At 38.6% G+C, this 23,639-nt stretch overlaps 1 long non-coding RNA gene across 1 annotated transcript in view; it reads right to left on the reverse strand.

The window, feature by feature from the left end:
- Nucleotides 1-596: 596 nt before the first annotated feature.
- The window catches only part of LOC309978449, a 46,114-nt gene continuing 23,071 nt past the window's right edge, over nt 597-23,639 (reverse strand). Inside the window, exons 5-6 of the long non-coding RNA XR_014327125.1 lie at nt 8,196-8,290; nt 597-7,549 (exon numbers count right to left, since the gene is read on the reverse strand). This is a non-coding gene — a long non-coding RNA (uncharacterized lncRNA). The remainder of the gene's footprint in view (nt 7,550-8,195; nt 8,291-23,639) is intronic.

Here is a 23,639-nt window from a genome sequence, read left to right on the forward strand (position 1 = left end):
AGATTGTAATGTTACTGGAAAATTGGGGAGGCATTTCTGATCTGTAGTGATTTCACAAAGGGTGCTGCCCTGTGGACAAATGAGGTACAACATAAAAGCTAACATAGTGGTTATCTTGTATCCACAAGATGGCGCCAAATTCCTACCAATCTCAATATTTGATTATGTAGCAGAGGTATTAAACTGCACTGCTGATGACACTAATTTCCTACATTCACATGAACATCAAACCGTCTAAATTCCCAAAGGGTAATGATGCATGTACCAATTGGCTACAAGTTCGGATTAGCTCCAACTTCTCTACAGTTCAGTTACAAATGTGAAAACACCCATTACAACCTACGAAAACGCCACACTATTACCGCAGATTTAATAGGCAGTGGAATGAGGCTTCTCTGCTGGCACAGTGGTTAAGAGTCCGCCTGCTGATGCAGAGGACACGGGTTCGTGCCCCCGTCCGGGAGGATCCCACATGCCGCGGAGCGGCTGGGCCCGTGAGCCATGGCCGCTGAGCCTGCGCGTCCGGAGCCTGTACTCCGCAACGGGAGAGGCCACAACAGTGAGAGGCCCGCGTACCGGGGGGAAAAAATAGGCAGTGGAATTAATAATGAAACAATGGCTGTAAAATATTGGAGCCCAGAGAATGACGCATATATTTACGACTAAATTTACCTACGTATACTTTTTGGCCTGTCAAGAACCAAACTTAGAATGCAAGCTCGTCACCTGTTAAATAGCAGTGTGGGTAAATTTAGTACAGAGCATCACCTAACTCTGAGACAGTACCAAATCTAACATTTAGAAATATGCCTGGATAAACACATGCTATCAGTGCGTTAGAGAGTGGTATTGTAAAATTATGTGCAAATGATAATGGTGATAAATCAAATACTTTCATGAAACGTTCAGCATAAAGGATCAAGAGCAGACATACAATTTAATTAAAAATGTTTCACCACCAAATGCCTTTATTACTGACTTGCTGGTTTCCAACGTTGCAAGCAGTGCATTACTAAGAGTAATTTTCTTAAAATTCATCTAATAGCTTATAAAAGACAACACTGTAAAGACAAATGAAATATACGTAAGATCCATGGTAATGGGTCTTCTGTCCAAAACACAAAAACACAGCACCAAATTCGTCAAGGCTCGTGAAAGATATGATTGGCAGTGGGATCCTACTTAACATTGCCAAATATTCAGACAAAATTGACTCCCTAAAAAAGTAAATAGGCACCTAAGGATACCTAGCAAACTTTCTTTTTTAAAAAGCCTTATTGTATTGGTATAGAATCAAGGGATCCTAATGAAATGCAACTGGAAGAGACCCTGAGACGTTGACTTGTAATGTCACCTCTGCAGAGGCAAAGCAGAGTGGACAATTGGGGAACTACATTGCAAGCCTCTGGCAGCGTAAACAAAAAGTAGGTGACTGACGTTTTAGGTATATGACAGTAGTAACGCTACTTAATGTAAAGACACAAATATGGAAAAGTATAGCTATCCAGGCTTGCAGTATTATCTGCCATAAAGTGATGACAAGACTAAACTTCCCATAGAAAACTGACCCAATAGCAAATGGCTACATTATTGCACTACAAATTCCAATTAGTGGCTCAATATTTCAAAGACGGATGCCAAACCTGTGACTTTATTGGACAACTTGATTGCATTGCCTGTTTGCACGAGATGGAAGCAAACCAGGTAAATTAATATTGCACCTAAAAAACAGTGACTGGTTTATCATACACGTAAGCATGAATATATAGTTACTAGAAATAAAGGACCTTAAGATACAATGAGTTTTTCAATAAGCAGCAAAATTTTACTAAAATTTTTACTAAGTCTAAACTTTGGAACACAGTGCTCTGCACCAGAGATTTCCAAAGGATAAGTCATGCAATTACATTTGATTTTCTTGCTAATTTGTCCATAGAGAAACCAAAATTGGAAGTTCATTACAACCATATCATAGGAAGATTTGCTGAGCTTAAGCTGCCAATTGGGTGTTACATTCCATCTGAAGAATCAATTAAACTAGAAACATAGAGTAGCACCATGTCTAAGACGTTTATCCTGTCTCAGGACAGCCAATTCTCCAGCAGTGGCTGTCTACAATGCAACAAAGCATCTACAGGAGCATACTTAGGAGACAGACAACTAGAAGAGGAGTTAGGCACTTACATGCTTTCAAAGAACCAAATATTTTAAAGGCATTTCTTGAAAAACTAAGAAAGCTCACCTGCACTACCAATGTAGGGAATTGTCCGAATAACCTTAACTTAATGAAAATTCAAGTAACATGTCCTAGGCAGTAGAATGCTTGAAAGGAATAGTAATGTCTACTAATAGTATTAACAGAGATTATCTGGGAAAATACAACCCAGCCCATCAGGGGATATTTGAGGACCACAAAGTCCCAGAACCCCAGGTGGCTAGGACAAAAAGTGCTAGCAGTATACAACAGCTTCTTGTCCACTTACAGGAAAACTGCCCTTAAAGCCAATGAGTGGAGAATCTATTGCAAACATGATTCCCAAAGAGCAGGGGGACACTATGGGTGACAAAATTATATTAGAATATTTTCAGATAGCAAGTTTGTTGAAGATAGGCACTATTACTAACTAGGCATTAAAGAATTTCACCACCTAAAAGATTGTTGCATATTTACTGACAGCGATGGCAAACTCCCATCTGAAGTTTTGCTTCCTAGTTCACTTTCAGGGACACTTTGACCAATGCTGTCATTAGGCAATTCTGATTTCTTCTTAGTACTGGGGGTGCATGATGCGAGGCACTTCACAATATGCTAAGAGGTTCTAGAAAAGGGCCTTTGTATGGATGGGATCTAGGACAAACTATGAGACCTACATTTCTACTTCACACACTCCAGTGCAACGTAGAGAGGGAGCAGCAAAGGTGAACTAACCTTAACTTCCAACGATGAGAGATCTTTTGTGCCGCTGCATGGGACTCCTTCAAATCAATAAAACAGCCAAGCAGGGAAGTATATTCATGAGTCCCACCCATACTCCAAGGACACATTAAAAAGTATTTATTCCCCCCTTCTTGTGGAAAGCATGCCCAGTTTGTAGTTCCCACATGTATAAAACCATATGCTTTTCACTTAAAAATGCCAATTTTTTTGTGCTGGAATCTGAAACTGATGATTCAGAAGCTGGTTTTATTCCCATCTCTGCCAGTATGTCACTTTTAAAGGTTGAAATAAACAAAATCTTTCCTTTCTTGACTGCTCTTAATATGCGTTTGAGATGTGAACCAGGAAGTGCAAAGGAAGCTCAGAAACTAAGCACCGAAAGCAACTCATCCAAAGGATGAGTAACTCAATACAGGGTAATAAATGCAAAGTGCACTGGCCATTCTGGCAGTGATCAAAGATTGCCTATATCAATGTAGGCATCACAAAGCTCTATGGGCTAAGTATACCACAAACAAAAGGCATCAGGCTCATTCCTCCTCCCGATGAAAGCAGGGGTAATCTTTGTTCTCTTCATCGCAAACCTGCTCCAGATTATTCTTGAGGTCAATACCCGCAACCATCCTTCTGGTTAAAAACCATCTCAGTAAGAGTGGCATGGACATATATACACTACCAAACGTAAAATAGATAGCTAAGTGGGAAGCAGCCGCATAGCACAGGGAGATCAGCTTGGTGCTTTGTGACCACCTAGAGAGGTGGGATAGGGAGGGTGGGAGGGAGGGAGACGGGAGAGGGAAGAGATATGGGAACATACGTATATGTATAACTGATTCACTTTGTTATAAAGCAGAAACTAACACACCATTGTAAAGCAATTATACTCCAATAAAGATGTTAAAAATAAATAAACAAACAAACAAAAAACCATCTCACTACATCCTTGAACACGTGCTCTGGTCCTAACATAAGGTATGGGATTTCTTAAATCTTTTATTTTGGAGTCTCATCTAAGACCTCCTAACTCTAGAGCACATGCTGAACTACTGCACTTAGTTAAAAGGCTGTAAGGGCAGTGAGTTCCTGAGATGAACACCAAGAGTTCATCATAGCAGCATCTGTCTGAACAGCCTTCTGGTCCTGATAAGCAGAAGCCAGTAAAAAGTACAGCTAAGCCAAAGACATCCCATCCCAAAGGACAGCTGGAATTTCAGCAATACTATGATTGGAGACCCCTCAGGGGACCCAGAACCTTGTCTACCATGGTGTACTATTCCTTGGGGAACAGATGTTGCGTGTTCTTCCTATTGTCCTACAGAGGAACTCTCATCTTTGAAGAATACTGGCGTCCTGTATTAAGTGAACATAGTTCCAGCAGCAACTAAAACTTCTCAATAGGTTAACTTCTCTTAACCTTATCCTCAAGTGTAAAACATGCAAACTAGGAAGTGCTTCAAGTCAAATTACTGAATCAGATGGCCTACAATCTAATGTCTGTAGTTATGTATGTTGCTCAACTATCCTGTACTTACCGGACAGGAAGGTTCTTTGAGGCACGTCGAAATCCACAGAAAATCTTTAAGATCTTAACACACTTGATTATCCATCGTAGTTCCGCCATCCTTCTCCCATTAACCCCCAAACTGAACAGTGATAAATACTCAGGAAACACTGGTAGGACACAGGCTGGCCCATCAATCCCACAGGTATGAGAAGCCAGGGAAAGAGTGGAGAGGATTCTTGGATGTAATAATAAAGGCATCTCAAGTTGGAACTTTCTATATAAAGACGATGGTCCCTGGACTCCATTTTCAACATATTGAGCAGCTTGGGAGTGAGAGAGAGAAGAGGCAAAAGAATAATTTTTTTCAAAGTCACTGCTAATAACTACAGTGCCTGCTTGATAGGGTTGTGTAATAGAGCTGCAGCCATCCCCGACTGAGGGCACTTGATAGGTGACAAAATCCTGTGTCCCCTGATTCCTACAGGATATGCATCCTTCCCTCCATGCTGCCCCAAATAGCTCCTCTGCTGCTCATCAGCTTGACACCACATCCCCATTCCACAGGAAACCATCCCTTCCCTGCTGCTTTCGTGGCCTAAATGACAGCCACAAGTGGTCCCTCTCCCAGTGCTTGAGCTTACCCAGAGCATAAACAATCGCTGGGCTCCAAAACACACAGAACCAGGATGGGCATTAAGGGGGCAGAGGTTAGGCTGAGCCCTGCCAAGGAGATGGGGTGATGTGAAGATAGCTGCTGCGATCACATGTCTTCTTGGACTAATGTTTGATTTCTTCAAAGCACTATGCAGTCTTTCTTCTTTGAAACCGATTCCAGATGGATCTTCCATCCCTTCCCTTCTTCCCTTCTTGCCCCAAGCCCTCAGGCCCTCAGCCCTACCTATCTCCCTTACCTAATATCTCTCAAACAGAACTCCTAATAGCATCAACCTGTATGACAGGAAATGCTGACTATCCCACACCTTACTCCCTACTTCCCTCTTAAGCCAAGACTCTAAAATCCCTTAAATACCAAAAGCAAAAGTACTAGAAGGGCTCATGCAGTTTCCTTGAGTTTTCAATCTATCCTGGGCCAGACAAGCCACCCACACCCAACCCACGGATCTCAGTGTTCACACACAGAAACTGACAGGGCCTAATCAGGCAATTAGTCTATTCAGCTCTAATACCCTATAGAATATGGATTTGTATTCTCTCTTAACCACACACCCCTTTCCTTGAGGCTCGGGAGCAGCACTGTCCACCCCAGGACAGCTCTGGTGTTAGCAGTGGCCCCAAAGAACTCAATCTCAAACATCTTCTGAGATGCACCAGTTCTTCTGATGCAGCAGCAGGTTGTCAACCATGGCAAAGTCTAATAATGCCAAGTGAGTCTTCATTCTACCACCCTGCTCCTTGGACCTAAAGGCACTTCCCAGATTCTGCCTCAAGCTATGTTACAGTTTGGTGTGAGGGGACATTAGGCATCCAACAGCAGGGTAAGTGTAAGTGATTACAGTTCCTGATATTTGGCATTCCTTAGGGGCCAGGGTAAAATAAGTGACTTCCTAGACAGACGAACTCATAGGCACTGTGAAATGAGAGCTCCCTAGTGATATGGTACAAGGCTAAAGATTAATGGGGGGAAACCTACAAAGGACTCCCTAAATTGACCTGCCCACCCTCTTAGTAGGTCAGTTCAAAATTCCTCCTTTTGTGAACACTCATTTACTTAACAGTCAAGCTGCTACCAAACTAGCTCAGTCACCTGGGGTTAAAGCCTCAAAGGCAGAAGCAGGGAGGTAAGGCACAGAGAATAAGCTAGAGTCTAAAAACAGAAGCCTTCAACAAGTAAGCCCACCACACACAACCACCATTTTAAAGGTAAAAGGAGAAGTCTTAAAATGAGACAAATGAAAGACACCAAGAGGCACCAAGGGGCACATAACTCATTCTTCAGTGACTCCACAAAGCCCCTCACTTGTCTGGCTCAACATGGACCCCAAAAAGCCAGCACACCACTCTAGCTGAACCACTGATGCTCCCGAGCTCCCAGGAGACAATGATGCCAAAAGACCATGATCCCTACACCCCATACCCCATTTATATTCCAAAAGAAGGATAAATGACCCCACACTCACCCCCATCTGCTTTGCTGAGAATTTTATGAGGATTTATTTATTGTATAAGCCTGCCAGCTTTCCCAGCCAGGTGGTTAAACTCTGAATATGAAGGGTTGGAGAAGGTGGAGGTGAGAAGGATGATTTAAAAAAAAAAAGAGAGAGAGTATTAGACTCAGATAAATGAAAGGGGGCAAGAAGGAATAACTGCACATGCCAGGGGAAGGAGAGTGAAACAGCAATCGATGAGGGGCCTTGATGTAGTGGCTAAGAGTGTAGACCCTGCAGTATGATCACCTGGGTACAAATCCCTGCTTTGCAAATGACTTGCTGTGTGACCCTTGACAGGTCATCTAGACTGTGTAAGCTGTAATTACCCCATCTGTAAAATCTGGATAAGACTACTCACAGAACCTAAAGGGTTACTGTATTAAATGCTTTAATACATGAACAGTGTCTAACACACAGGAATTACCCAATAAATGTTAGTTGCTTCTGAATCTGGGCTCCAGCGATCTGGGTCTATCAGTCACTTTGCTTCGCTGTTTCAGCCCTGACACAGGGATGCTATTCTCACTAGGGCCATGTGGCCAGGTAAGAAACTGTGCCTGGTCTAAGGACTTGCACACATTACAACTGAAGTGACTCACACGTATGTGAATTAAGTATATTTAACTTCAACCTGAAAAAACTTGTGAGCTAGAAATTCAGAAACTTCAAGGCCAAGTCAAGGCTGAAGGCCAATAAATAGAAAGAAAGCTTCTCAATCCCAAAGGAGTCCCTGGAAAAGGAGTAAAGCCTGACTTTCAAAAGGGCTGTAGTTAACAGTGGAGATGCAGGTTTGACACCCAAAGCCCACCCTCCTCCTACCCTGTCGAAGCAGGTCTCTGTCAGGGCAGTGAGCACTAGTAGCCCCAACAACTGCCACAGAAGTGTCTTTGAAGAACAGACGGTGATCAATTCTCCCTCTGTGCACGACCGTTTTCTTTCCTATTAAAAAAGAAAACTTATTGAGAAAAAACCTCCCTGTTGGGGAAGGCTAACTGCACTTCAGTTGAATGAAGGTTTAACTGCTGAGAAACCACATGTATCCCTTAGACAAATACATAAGTGCATAGGGGTCATCTGTTCCCAAGCAAATATGGGGAAATTTTCACAGGTGTGAAGGTTAGCCATGCTTCTCTTCCTTTGAGAAATGTGAGTTAACTGAATCCCAAACAATTCAAAGCTTTCCTTGGAATGTAAAATGCCACAAACAGCAGAGCCTTCAAATTCAAACTGTAACTTAAAAAGCATTCTGATCTTGTTAAAATTATTTTCTCTCCAATTCACACTCTGATTATCTGTACAATGTACATGATATGTACACCAATTATAATTTACTTATCAGAGGATATGGGGAAGAGCATATCTGCAAGGCCCATGGTAGGTAATAATCAATAGGAACACAGATATTCAGTTTAGGCACAGCAAAGCTCTGTTTTTAATGGATTTTCTTTAAAACCAACCAATTGGACTATGCATTATAGTTTATAAATTATTCTGTAGTTTAAAGGAATAAAACTTCCCCCCTCTGACAGAAGGACAGTCCTTGTCCCAACAACATGAAAGATAATGAGATGGAATGATCGCTCACCTGACTTAACTCAGCAATCCTCCGTGGATGAGATGGAAAGTCAAATGGAGGATGAAGACCTGAAGATTGAGGAGCCTGAATTTCCAAGGTTGAACCTGGACAGAAACATCTGGGGTAAAACAGTTGACTTGATAGCAGGTTGGCTCCCAGGAATCTCTCTATCCTGGTAGCCAGATAAAGGAACCAAAAGGCAGATCTCTACTTGGGAAATCAATTGAGTAATTTGGAACCAGTCTCATTCTAAAGTGCTTCTTCAGGGTGGCGGGGGAGGGATAAATTGGGAGATTGGGATTGACATATACACGCTACTATATATAAAATAGAGAACTAATAAGGACCTACTGTACAGCACAGGGAACTCTACTCAATACTCTTGTAATGGCCTATACGGAAAAAGAATCTAAAAAAGAGTGGATATGTGCATATGTATAATTGATTCACTTTGCTGCACACCTGAAACTAACACAACATTGTAAATCAACTATACTCCAATAAAAATTTTTTTTAAAATGCTTCTTCCATGGAGTGTGGTTAAATCACGAAAACATGTGTATAATAAAGGTTAGGATGGAGACATCACAAGAGGAAATACCAGAGAGGTCAAGGGTAATTAAGAAAGTCCAAAGATGACACTGTAGTATCCTGGGGCAATTAAGAGATTAGGCTCTTCCATCATAAGACATGGGTTCAAAAAGGGAGTCTACAATTTACTGTCTGGCCATGCTTGGATGAGTTTTGAACTTCTCTTGGTTTGATAACCTGTCTTTGAAATGTAATAAAAATGATACTAACACCAGAGTTGGTGAGATTATTATATCAAGTAGAAGCAATTAGAACAATTCTAGGTTTGGCTATCTCTAAAATGAACCAAACTTGGGAGGAAATGGCCTTTATTAAAAGGTCTTTTCTGTATGGTTCAATTGTGTGTTTGAAAACCAGATGTGGAGATAAGGGTCATATCCAGGTGTTCTATTAGAAAGGTACCCCAGTTAATCCTAACACACCTATCCTATATACTCTAATGATTGCCTCTACTTTGCTGGTCCAGCATTTAAACTTAAAAAAAAGGACAAATCTTAAAGAGTTCCTGATCTTCCTAGGAGCACAGTTACCCCTGGACATTGAAAAGGACCTCAATTTACCTCCAACTAGAGCATCACTGATAAAAAGATAATGAGAGAGAACCTACAGAGCAGAGACTCTGGGGATGAACTGCTTGAATTGCTCTGTGACATTTCGGGAGCAAGGTTACTGAGTTTAACTGACCTCAATTACGGCAGCTGAAGAAAACAAGGGATAATATTAGAATTTACTTCCTGACCATTAAAACTGAGTCAAAGCACACATAGAACAGTGTGTAGGGCTTCCCTGGTGGCGCAGTGGTTGAGAGTCCACCTGCCGATACAGGGGACATGGGTTCGTGCCCCGGTCCGGAAAGATACCACATGCTGTGGAGTGGCTAGGCCCGTGAGCCATGGCCGCTGAGCCTGCGTGTCTGGAGCCTGTGCTCCGCAACGGGAGAGGCCACAACAGTGAGAGGCCGGAGTACTGCAAAAAAAAAAAAAGTGAAAGAACAGTGTGTAACACTTACTATGTGCTCAGTTAATGTGAACTATTGTTATCAAAAGACTATTATAAAAGAAAAAGGATATTGTATAAAACCGACTGCTGTCTGTAATAGAACAAATAGATATGATTAAGAGGTATTTAAATGAGAAGGAATAGTTTTATTTGGTAGAAAGTGCTAGGAAAACAGATTAAAAGGTTAAAATAATATTTCAACCATTAAAAGTGTTATCAACTAGTGAAAGTGAAAGGAACAGAGGCATCTCATAACATAGGACTGAAAGAGGAAGGTAAAGGATGGTGGATGACAGCAGGGCACAGAATGAGTATGTCTGTCAGAGGTGAGACAATAAATTAAGTGTGAAGGGATGTAGGGATGTATGGACAACATTTGCTTATTGAATGTGGGTCTAATTACTTTACACTAACTGTCTTCACATCAGCCAATCAAGAGGTGCAAAACAAACAAAAAATAATCGCGTCTCTAACAAGTTTATAATAAAAGAAATTATCAGGGACATACGTACACAAAGATGTTTCTGTAAGTATGTTAACTGTACTGATATGTTCAAATTTTATTTTTAAAAATACTTTAAATAATTCTAATGTCTAAAAAAGAGGGAGATGTATACCAAAAAATCACGGTCCAAATGAGATTAGTGTGTATTCATATTTAAAGACAGGAAAATGTTTTCGTTAATTTAAGAGCCATCTAAAAATGTTATCAGTATACATACATATACTAAAAAGAAATGTACCAAAAATCTGAGTGGTTCTGAATATTCTTCTTTTAATTGTGCTATGCTTTTTTACTTCAATTTTTTACAATGAATGCCTATGCCTTTTATAATTTTTTAATACATTGTGTAATGGGGGAAAGAAAATGATTCTTTGAGTGATAGATACGTAGATTTGAACTTATTCCTCCCTAAAGAAATTGACTAAACGTCCTCAGAAAATATGAAGAGAATAAGGAGAAAAGGAAAGTAAAGAGCAAATGTTCAGGAAATAGACAGCAATTCTACACAAAATACTGACCTATATTAAAAATTATAGCTAAAAGAAAAATACATTTTAAATCACATAAAACTATTTACCCAATTAGTATTACTGTTCAATTTTAATCAAGGAAAATAGACATTGATGCCAAAGGTATCTCAACTAAAATAGGAAAATATTTTGTTAATTTTTGGATAGCCTGTGCTGATATTAATACAGATGCCTCATAATTTCAACAGACCAAAGTTTTATCTTAATACTACAGAGCCAATTTCAAGATTTTTATTGCAAGAGTTAAATAATTCTCTACTGTACAGTTTACTATGAACAATTTAATTAGCTTAATAAAATGTAGAAACAATTAACCAAAAACATTACATGCATGTTGTAGAGCAGGGCTATCCACTAGACAATAAACAAAATGTGTTTTATAAACAAAGTGTATATATAAACAAATATATACTAATATATGTTGTATAAAAACAAAATGTGTCATATAAACAAACTGAATGCATAAATAAAGTGTGATACATACATACACACACAATGAAATATCACTTGGCCATAAAGAAAAAGCAATGAAGTTCTGGTACATGCAACACTGATAAACCTTGAAGATATGCTAAGTAAAATAAACCACACACGAAAGGACAAATATTATACTGTTCCAGTTATATGAGGTACCCATAATAGGAAAATTCACAGAGACCAAAATTATATTTAGAGGTTACCAGGGGTTAAGGAGAGAGGGAATGTGACAAATGTACCATAGTAACTGACATAAAATGTTAATATAGGGGACCCTGAGTGGGGCATATATGAGAACTCTTTGTAAATTTGTGTACACCAAAAACTGTTCTAAAAACAAAAAGTTTATTTAAAAAAAAATAACCAGAATGATGACATCCACATCCCCCCAAATTTTACTCTATAAATAGGTCACCACACATTTTGATCTTTCCATGTACTAAAAATTAGACTTATTACAAATTCAATAAAGGAAATTGAATCAAGTTTATAATAACCTTGTTGAGGCCCTGATGTGCAAGGAAAATTTGGGGATAACCTGTTTTGTGATATTGTGCTAAAATACAGGTTAAACAATCCACAGCCTTGTATTTTGAAGAAAATTAATTAAGCAACTATAAAAATGGTTAAGTAAAACATTTCTAGATGGGCAACTGAGAAGAACTTTAATAAAAATTGTTCATATTTTTCCAACTTTTGCAAAGATACCATCATATAGAAATCATATAAAAATACTCACACAAGGAAATATGGATCATGTTTTCACTTCACCATTATTTGTGAAAGGAACAAAAGGTTTTAAAGTAATCTGTTAAATAAATTATATTATGCATAAATTTTAATTTCAAACTAACAGCCAAATATTCTGATGTATAGTCCAGAGTCACATGTTAAGTGCCAAAACTGATAATTTTTAGAACATAAAATTGAATGACTTGTGTATGACAAGGGGTCCTGTTTAAGGCATGCAAAGACACAAGGCAAGACAGAGGACTCTGAATATGGCTGTCATGAAACATCCCATAAATATTACTTTGATAAGACTATCTCAACCAAGAACACAAGCAATGTGCAGCAAATAGGCATGCAAGGAAGCACAGATCATGAAATATTACTTTTTCTGCTTTAGCTCTTCTATTATGCTATGTGTATGCTGATTAAAATCACCCTGTATATTAATTTTAACATGTAAAATTTCCTGTTATAAAGCCCACGTATATATATATATACACCATACATCTTTACGGTACACCTGGCAGGAAAAAAAAGTATAAAAGCAGCTGGGAAAAACAAAAACCCTGTGTAGAACTGACACAAAATAGAATAATGAAAACAATTCAGATGGAGACTACTCTAGTAAATTGTTAAAGTGGGAAAGTCAAGAGCCATGATGAACAGTTATTGACACAAATATTATGTAGAACCAAGAAATTTAGAGTATATGGAATGGTGTCAAATAAATGAATCTAAGTATGGACAGGCAGCAAGTGGGCACAGCAAATAGTAACATCTTACACAATCAAAATAATTCCATACTGTCACAGAAAAGACAGTTAATGGACTCACACACCAATGAGTCCAGAAGCAGACCCAAATAAATTATGAAATTTAGTATTTGACAAGATGTAATTTTAAATGAGTGAGGAAAAGATGAATTTTCAATAAATAGTACTGGGCAATTGCCTAGCCTTTTAAAATAGAATGTGAGATCATTATATGACTACTGACATCAAAATAAGATCTAAATGGAACAATGATTTTGATTAAATTATAAAAATACTAAAAAGTTCAACTTGTAGGGCTGCTCATGTGATGTTTTTTCCCTCTGGCCTAACCATGTGGTACTTATATTCACAGATTTCCTAAAATTGAATCATCCTTGCATGGCTGGCAGGAACACTACTTGCTTATATACTAGTCATGAATTTGCTTCTGGATCCTTCTCACCAAGTTTATATTTAGGTTATTTGCTTATACACTTGACCCTTGAACACCGCTAGGGTTAGGGGTGCTGACCCCCCCACGCAGTCAAAACTCCACACACAACTTTACAGTCAGCCCTCCATGCCTGGGCTTCCACATCCAAGGATTCAACCAACTCGGGATGGTGTAGTATAGAACGTATTTATTGAAAAACTGAATACTCGTATATAAGTGGGCCCTGGCAGTTCAAACCCCTGTTGTTCAAGGATCAACTGCATATCACTGTCAGAGACTGGTCCACAGATCTATTTTTATCAGGCTATTGTTTCTACAATATGCTGACTTTATAACAAGAGTATGAACTTATATATGCAGAGACTATCTCTGAAAAATTACACATGAAATTAGTAACAGTACTTATATCTGGGAAGAAGGAAGATTGAGGATTAGAAACCAGGGGTGGAAAGGCAACTTTTAACTATATCCACTTTAGTACAAACTGAACTATTTACTATTTGCATGTATCATTGTTTTTTGAAAAAAACTATTATAATCTGTGAGTGACAGTAAAACTGGAACATTTTCAAAGGGCAATCTAGCAACCTAATGAATCAAATTATTAAATGTGCATATTCTCTTTACTCAAATCATACAAAATTACTAGTGCAAGTACCTCAGAACAAGTGTACAAGATACAGAAAAATATAAATGACATGTAACACACTGTTTGCATTTAGGGGATGACACATATGGTATTGTAGACATATTGGTATTATATTCATACCAATGTTTATTCAACAGTTAATGAGCACCTACTAAGTGCCAGGCAGTTTTAAGAGATGGAATCACAGCATTCTAAAAGGGTAAAAATGCTTGGTCTACAAAGACACAAACCCTGTATATATCAGCAAAGAGCTTACGTATCAGCAGCAACAACCAAATTGCCACTAGGCTGCCAATCAAGCAGGGGTTATAGGGAAATACACCAATGCAAGACGGCAGGCCACCTTATGATATTCAACCTAACCTGAGTTGAAAGTGTTAATGCTCAGCAGACTCCTATAAATTCTACAATATACCTTTGAGTTCCATGACTTCGGTAGAAATTCATTGGTTTTAAAGATGTTCATACAACCTGTTGGAAGTAGATATGTCTACGTCCTACATTACAATGTAATTTCAGACCCAGGGTGCAATGCTTGTATAATATGATATGCCAACTATTCAATCCCAGGTACTGACAGACATCATGTAATCTCTCAACTAGAAAATAATAGAGCTGAAAGTATCAAACTACCAATAGATCAGTCACTAAAGTTACTATAAGATATACTGACCCCTTGGGCTTGATCACAATATTTGGTCTAACATCAGAGGGAACATTCTGCGTCAAAGGAACCCCCCAAGCAGAACTTAAGCCAGACACTTAACACTACTTCAACAGATTTTTAAGTTTCTACAAAGTGAAAAAAAACTGTAAATTATGCCAGGGTACCAAGGTATCATGATTCCAAGAGAAAGGAATGGGTGATGATCAACAACGTGAAATTAAAAAATGACAAAATTTATCTAGAGACATCATGAAAAAGGCTGCATTTATGACTGACATGATTCCTGACCCAGAATTACAAAAATTTTAGCAAGAACACCTAATGGACAAAAGCAGGTCCCTTGGAACCTCTAATAATTGGAATTTAAGCCCCTTGGTGGCAATATATTGATATATATGGTGGCTAAGTCCACTGTAAAAATACCAAAAGTCCTTCAGAGAACAAGATCTACCAATGTTAGCTTGGTTACTTGGCCCCAAATATGGGTTCTGCCTTAGGGTTCAGCTTTGGTGATAAAATTCCCCTGAAGTCCAATGTTGCAAAGTCCTCCTCCTCTCCCCTCCTATCACCTCTACTGTTAGGTAACCTTCCTTCCTACGTACCTCGTACTTAACTCTATTATACTTCCCCTAGCTTATTGATCTCCCAGAGAAAACCTAGAACCTACTGTATGTATAAATTATGTACAGTACCCATGCATGGTACAGGAGGCATTTAATGTATACAAGTTGAATAAAAAGCTTATCAAGAGGAAAAATGAGTGAACATAGCCTTTTTTTAAAAAAAGAAAACCTCTTATTAAAACATAGTTTATCCTCAAGTCCATTCTCTAGTAGGTCTGTGTCTTTATTCCCGTCTTGCCCCTAGGTTCTTCATGACCTTTTTTTTTTTTCTTAGATTCCATATATATGTGTTAGCATACGGTATTTATCTTTCTCTTTCTGACTTACTTCACTCTGTATGACACAGGGGGAAGGGTAAGCTGTGACAGAGTGAGAGAGTGGCATGGACATATATACACTTCCAAGCGTAAGATAGCTAGTGGGAAGCAGCCGGATAGCACAGGGAGATCAGCTCGGTGCTTTCTGACCACCTAGAGGTGTGGGATAGGGAGGGTGGGATGGAGGGAGACGTAAGAGGGAAGAGATATGGGAACATATGTATATGTGTAACTGATTCACTTTGTTATAAAGCAGAAACTAACACACCATTGTAAAGCAATTATACTCCAATAAAGATGTAAAAAAAGATTAAAAAAACAAACACATAGTTTAAAGACTAGCATGTAAAAGAAATCAACAGATAAGCGAACACAATATACCTTAGAAATATACACAATATATAAAACATTACAGTAAAAATTAAAGGTGTATCTTGTCACCAGAACCTTCCAAACCTATCAATTCTGCTACCTTCCCCCTCTCTATATAAAAAATTATATATAGAACATTCTTGTTCTCATCCCTGGATACACCTGCCCCAGTCTCCCAACACCTACAGGTAACCACTTTTATATAATCTGTTATTTTTTTTAACATAAGTGAACATTGTCCATTTCACTTTTTCACTTAACAATATATCACTGCAGAGACTGCTTCCTCATGTGTTTTTACAGCAACCTAGTATTCCACACTCATGGGCTCCTGGGTTGTTTCCAATCTTTTACTATTATAAAACTGTCTGCAATGTTACATATGCAATTTGTTTCACATGTGCAGATACACAGGATTACTGGATCAAAGAATAAAGGCAATTATAGTTTTGATAAATATCTCCATAGTGCCCTCCGTAAGTATTATACTATTTTGTACTCTAACAAACATTCTATAAATGCCAGTTTTCCCATAGTCCTTCCAGCAAAGTTCTCAAGTATTAACTTTCTCTGTAGTTTTGTTTTGCATTTCTTATGAGCTTGAGCATTCTTTCATAGGTTTAAGTGTTGTTTTTCTGTGAACTGTCTCTGTTCATGCCCACTGCTCATTTTAAACTGTGGTCTTTTGATTTTATTTAGAATCTTTTTATACATTAATGGAGATTAGCACTAAGTAATACATGTTGCATATATTTTCCAATTTCTCATTTTCTTTTGACTTCATTTAGTGTTTTTGACATGAAGTATTTTATTATGTTAGCTGCGCTTATGGATCATTTTATGGCTTCTATGTTTGAAGACACAGAAAGATAAAGATGTGTTTACAAATCAGTGAGCAAAGAATGGATTAACAAATAGAATAACCAAACAATTGGGACAGAGAAAAAAGTAAATCCTTTCCACTTAAAAAAAAAAAATTAATTAAGGATTGCAAGATTTTGACAGAATAAGAAAATATACATAAATATACTGATTTAGCCTTGAGATTTAGAATTCCTTTCTAACAGTAAATCCAAACATTTTTTAATACATTAAACTCGATTAAATGTTATATCATGACATTTATCAATCTTCCATATTAAGAATTTTGCTTTTGGTATTAGGAAAAGCACTGATATCCTTAATGTTTTAAGCACTCTTTAAAAAGAAACATTTTAATGTTGTTTTAGAAGTGCTTTCCATTGTAATAAGCCTCTCTTCCCTTGGCTCCTAAGTGAAACTTCTCTGCAGTAGTAGTCTTCTGAGTCTACTACTGTTAATTCCCAACCTAGCCTAGAAAGAGCCAGTCAGGATGACAGGCTGACAATTTACATGCACTCAAGTTTTAAATATGCATAACGAAGTGAGAGATAGAACTGGATCTCTAAGGATTCATGGAAAAGCATAAACTATGAGTAAGCAGAAGTGTAGAGAAGGATATAAAAGGTCAAAAGAAAGAGCAGGGCTTCCCTGGTGGCGCAGTGGTTGAGAGTCTGCCTGCCGATGCAGGGGACATGGGTTCGTGCCCCGGTCCGGGAAGATCCCACATGCCGCAGAGCGGCTGGGCCCGTGAGCCATGGCCGCTGAGTCTGTGCGTCCGGAGCCTGTGCTCTGCAACGGGAGAGGCCACAACAGTGAGAGGCCCGCGTACCGCAAAAAAAAAAAAAAAAAAAAAAAAAAAAAGCAAAACAATCAGAGGTAAGGTAATGATAGAGCAGAAATGCAGAACAGGGGAAATCCCTGGTGGTCCAGTGGTCAGGACTCCACGCTTTCACTGCCAAGGGCCTGGGTTTGATCCCTAGTTGGGGAACTAAGATCCCACAAGCCACCAAAAAAAAAAAAAAAAGAGCAGAACATGGCCCATAAATAGAAACAAACCCATAAAGGGTTTCTCCTGATGCCTCCATTTCCTGGTAGCCTTCTAGTTACCATGCCAGAGAGGCACAGCCACTCACCTGTTCCTTTGGTGGGTTTCCAGTAAAATTCTTACCTCCCTTACTGCTCACGATCCCTTGTAACCTTGCAAATTATCATCCCCTCATTGGATATATCATTTGCGCTCCTCATAACAAAAAACTTTACAAAACTAGAGATAAAATATAAAAAATGTATAATATAAATTTGGTCTTTGTCCTCTGTTGGAAGCACAGATCTCTAAAATGCATGAGTGATGGAGTGTTCTTTTGTTATTTACAAGAAGTCCATTTTGAGCACACCTGAGTTTATGCTAACAAGGTGACTCAAGATGGGCTTAGTTGCCAGAAAGACCAAGCATATTAGTAGAAGATTGGAACTTTCAGCCCTATCCTCTAGACCTTCAGAGAGGAGAGGGGCTGGAGACTGAACTTAACCAACTGACCAATGATAAGACCCCAATAAAACTCTAGAAACCCAGAGCTCAAGGAGCTTCCTGGTTGGTGAACACTTTGATGTGCCAGGAAGGTGACATATCCTGAGTCCAAGGGGTGAGAGAATGGAAGCTCCTTATCCAGGGTCCTCCCAGACTTTGTCCTATGTATCTTTTTCATTTGGCTGCTCCTGAGTTGTATCCTTTATAATAAAACTGTAATTGTAAGTATAGCACTTTCAGGGAGTTCTAGAAATTATTCTAGCAAATTAACAAACCCAAGATGGTCACAGGAATCCCTGAATTTAGCTGATTGGTCAGTATAGGTTGCCCTAAGATTTACTAAAGGGAAGGCAGTCTTCAGGAAGATGTTGCCCTTAACTTGTGGGATCTGGTATTAACTTGGGGTAGTTAGCATCAGAAATGAATTGAAGCCAGGTGGTGTCAGAGACCTGGTGTCATAGCAGTATCAATCTCTCACTGTCAACCTACCAACTTTTTATTTTTTCCAACATAGTATATTTTCATTAAGAAAAAAAATCAAACCAAAACACCCCATAAGAAATAATAATTACTTATGTAAACTTGTCTCAAAAGATAACCAATGTGAACATTTTGGTGTCTTAATAGACTTCCATATTTTTACTTTTGATGCAAGAAAATACATCAAAGGGGTTACAGCAATTTCTTCAGTTTCTGATAAGGGAGAAAAATAGTATTACCTGAATCGAATTATGCCCAGATAGCACAATCAATCTGCTTTTAAATCTTCTCAAATGGAGAGGCCTGTTACTTTAAACTAACTTTCAGTTTTTTAATTAAATTCATGTGAAACCGTAGAACAAAACTTTAATATTCCCTTGGACTTCTTTCTTAAAGAATGGTTCCTTGAAGGTGAATTTCCTAATTAATGTGTGGGGAAGGAAAGACACCCAAAATTTTAAATTAACACACTTCTCTCAGTTAACTATTTCCAACAGTGTAAGGAGGAAAAAAGGAAAAAATAGCCAGTATATCAAAGATTTTGTTAAAAATACTTTACAAGTTAAGCTTAAGTCACTCTTTGACATAACCTAAAAGGCTTCCCAAAATTTTTTTACATGCCCCAAACAGAACGGAAATCATATATTTGAACTCACTCTTATCACCTTAAGCAGTACCTGAATGTGATCAATCATAGAATGCTATAATTTTGATCTATTCTTATACATTCAACCCATGTACACAGGAAAGAGTTAACATAGCAGGCCTAAGACTACTATCCTCAGAAAGACCTGCTTGCAAGGTTGGCCCTTGGCTGGCATCAGGAAACTTTACTGGTAAACAGTTCCCTGCACTGATAGAAAACTTTCCCTAACTGATAAGGGTGGCTCACTGTGCCTAAATTGCTTATATAAATAATGTGGATCACGTTGAATACCTACTTTCCTTCTGGAAGTCTGATGTCTTGGTATGTGCTAAGCAGAAAGTGCCTATGTGACCAGCCCACAATAAAAACCTTGGTTGCTGAGTCTCTTAACAGGTTTCCCTGGCAGAAACATTGCACACGTGCTGCTGTATTTTTATTGCAAGGGGATGCTCTGTGTGACTGCTCATGGGAAGGAGAAAGCAGATGGAAAGCTGCACAGGGACTCCTCCAGACTCCACGTGTGTCTTTTTCTTTATGCTAACTTTAGAAAGGCTATGTATCCTTACTATGTTAGCCCTGAGTAAAACTATATGCTGAGTCCTGTGATCCAGTGATACCCCCACATATCATCCATTTTTGATATTAAGTAGCCAAATCATATAGGCCACCCTTGTTTTCCTTGAAGTTTCAAAATGCATTTTTACAACCACAATTAAATATAATATATATTTACATTATAACGATTAGATGTTTTGGTTATAATTATCCTTACTGTCACATTTTTTAAATCACTGGATTAGAACTGTCAATAAATGAGGTTACAACTATCATAAAACATACAACTTAGGAACTACTTCTGACTTAGAACAAAATGTTAAGCTGGTTTTTAAGCAGAACAATGCATTTTCTGAACTAGGCAAGGTTTTTTTTTTTTTTGAGAGGGCACTTTACTCCCCATAAAAAGAAAAGAAAGTACATTTGTTTCCCAAACTTGTTCCCAGCAAGACATTTTTCTTCTTAGTGATGCAGAAGTTCTTTTTAGATATTAAGCTGTTACTCTGAGTTAAAATATTTTATATCCTACCTTTAGTTAACGACATTTTTATCAAGTTCCAGGCTACTAAAAGCAGGCACGCACACTTTTCAATTACAAATACTTCATGCAATTCTCCCTAGTTGGATGTATTCAAGGAGTGTAAAAATCCTTTGGTGGCCCATTGTAGCCAACTTCCAACAACTGTGCCTCAGGAACAAGACAAAACATATACATGCTGCTATCTCTGAACTGACTAAAGTAATTCTCTAGGTAAATTAGAAAATGAGGGAGTTTCTCCTAACAAACTGTAACCACTGATTTTTATCATATTCTCTAATACTTCTTCAAATGCATACTTATGCTCATGCCTGCTGCCAGGAACATGTCGACACTATCAGTCTTTTGTCAGGCTCTTTTCCATGGAAACAAACCAGGCCTAAGGGCCCTGAGAGAATTCACTGCAGCTTCTGTGACTAAAAATTATGGTTGGTAAGGAAATGATGAGTCAACTGTGCAAAGATAAATTACAAGGGCATTCATCATAGCTGACATATAATGAGAGGTAAATAATCTTCAACATGCCAATTTAACTTACTACAAGAAACATACCCATCTATGTAACCAGAATACTCGTTTCCACATGAGGAGCATATGCTTTTCTTGTAGCCAAATTGTAATCATGAAATTGCTTAATCAGCACAGAATCTGAACAGGTGGCATAATTAGATAAAATAAATGCTCAATGACAAAGACAGCCCAATACTGAAGTCTATACACCATTAACAGTGGTTTTAGATGAATGATGGGATTATAGCTTATCTTGCCTGCACTCTTTATATCCTTGTATTATTTGAATTGCTTATTATAAGTACCTCTTTATAACCAGGAAAAATAGCACTTCCATTTTGAAATAAGCTAGGAAAAATAAAGTTATTAAAATTAATAGAAAATTGTGGCTACATATGGCATAAAATACCTAAGGAGTAACATAAGAAATACTGGGGAGATCTACATGATGAAAATTATGATTATTAGGACATAAAAAGACTTGACTAAATGTGTCTAGAAGAGGAGAAGAAATGTTTCAAGCACGTTAATTCTGACCAAATGAATTTATAAATCAAATGCTACCACGATAAATATCCCTAAATGAATTTTTTTAGATGAAGTAGAATTTTACAAAGTATTTTTTTTTAATTTTGTAATTAATTAATTTATTTTTTTGGCTGCATTGGGTCTTCGTTGCTGCGTGCGGGCTTTCTCTAGTTGCGCCGAGCAGGGGCTGCTCTTCGTTGCGGTGCGCGGGCTTCTCATTGCGGTGGCTTCTCTTGCTGTGGCACACGGGCTCTAGGCGCAGGGCTTCAGTAGTTGTAACACACGGACTCAGTAGTTGGGGCTCGCGAGCTCTAGAGCGCAGGCTCAGTAGTTGTGGCGCACGAGCTTAGCTGCTCCGCAGTATGTGGGATCTTCCCGGACTAGGCCTTGAACCTGTGTCCCCTGCATTGGCAGGCGGATTCTTAACCACTGCGCCACCAGGGAAGTCCCCAAAGTAATTCTTATATTCAAGTTAATGATGAATTGGAGAACAGTAGCTAAGAAGATACTGAGAAAGAATAAACAAGAAAGTTTACTATGAACAAGGAAGGAACAGACCAGGGGTCAGCAAACTACAGCCAATGGGTCAAATCTGGCTGCAGACGGATCTTGCATTCACTGTCTCTGGTTGATTCCCTGAGTGAATAGTTGCAACAGAGACTCTGTGGCCTACAAGCCTCATATATTTGCGATCTGGAATTTTACAGAAAATGTTTGCCAACCCTTGCAATAGACACTTTAATTTTGCTGTCATGCCATAGGCTCTTCTCTAAGGGAGCTCATTAAGACCAAGAGAAGGCAAATTTACGAGGTAATACAATCCATGAATATCACAAGTAAGCAGAAGCTGGCAGGTAGAGAAATAAAGGTTGGGGAAGCCAGTTAATAGCAAAAGAGGACTTCCCTGGCAGTCCAGTGGTTAAGACTCTGCACTTCCACTGCAGGGGGCATGGGTTCGATCCCTCGTCGGGGAACTAAGATCCCACATACAGTGCAACCAAAAAAATTTTTAAAAATTAAAAAAATAAAAGCAAAAGAAGCATGAAGGAACTTTAAAAATACTGATGCCAGTGGCGATTAAATCACAATATCTCACCCTGGTTTATTTTTAAAGTTCCTCAGTTGATTCTAATGTACAGCTCTGATAGAGAGCCACTGAGCTAGAAGGAACAGCAAACGCACAGTGGCTGAGTGATGTCAGTGGTGTAGCACAAGAGTAATGAACCAAAAATACCTGCTGTTAAGGTGCCCAGAGCTGCTCGAATCCAGTTCCCATACTCAATATTGTTTCTATATTTAGATTCCCATTATAGCCCCATTTTCCACATTGTTCAACATATTTATATAAAATAAACTCCTATTAATGAGGCAGGCTGAGTGATTCTTCATTTCTTGAGACCAAAAGAGCCAATTTTGTATAGAAATTTGTATCAGAAATACAGTTGCATGAAAACAGACCCTCAGGAGAAATATAAAACATTTGGAATTGTTAGGGTATGACTGTAGGGTAGAAAATCATACACAATCCCCTCCAGATACCAGGATGCAAAGTTTTTTTTACAAGTCCAGGTTATGTTGTGGCAAAGCCACTAATTACACAATTGCCTTTGTGACTGATACATACAGCCACTTAAGGTGAAGCACTGAGGCTACTGGTAGTGGTTGTATTATAGCAACAACAAAAAAATAAGCAGAGCAGGGTTTGGCAGTTATTTCTCTTCTGACAATGATGTGCGAATTCCAACATAACCATGAGGTGCTGACCCTGGAAAGCATGATTTTATCTCTCTTATAGCTAGACAGGGTGCTCAGTTACCATTCCAACAGGCACGGAATAACATGGATCAGACCACAGGTTCCCAAGCTTGCGAACCACTGGACTAAATGTGTCCAGTGTTCAGGTTCCTACAAATGTACGCCCGCATCCTTCTAAAGATCACCACCCTATCTATTGTCACAGCTGTAGCACAGCCCTTAATGACCAGCTTTTGTTTCACATTATCTAGTACTACATCCTCTCCAATGAGCACGATTGTCGGGACCAATCCATGTATTGCCAGCATGTCTAAGCATGAAAAAGCACTGCACAAGTAAAGATAAACTAAGCCAATTAGATTTTCACTCTTTGGAATTTGAGTA

The sequence above is a fragment of the Leucopleurus acutus genome (genome assembly GCF_964270905.1).
Source record: "Leucopleurus acutus genome assembly, chromosome: X".
Taxonomy (NCBI): domain Eukaryota; kingdom Metazoa; phylum Chordata; class Mammalia; order Artiodactyla; family Delphinidae; genus Leucopleurus; species Leucopleurus acutus.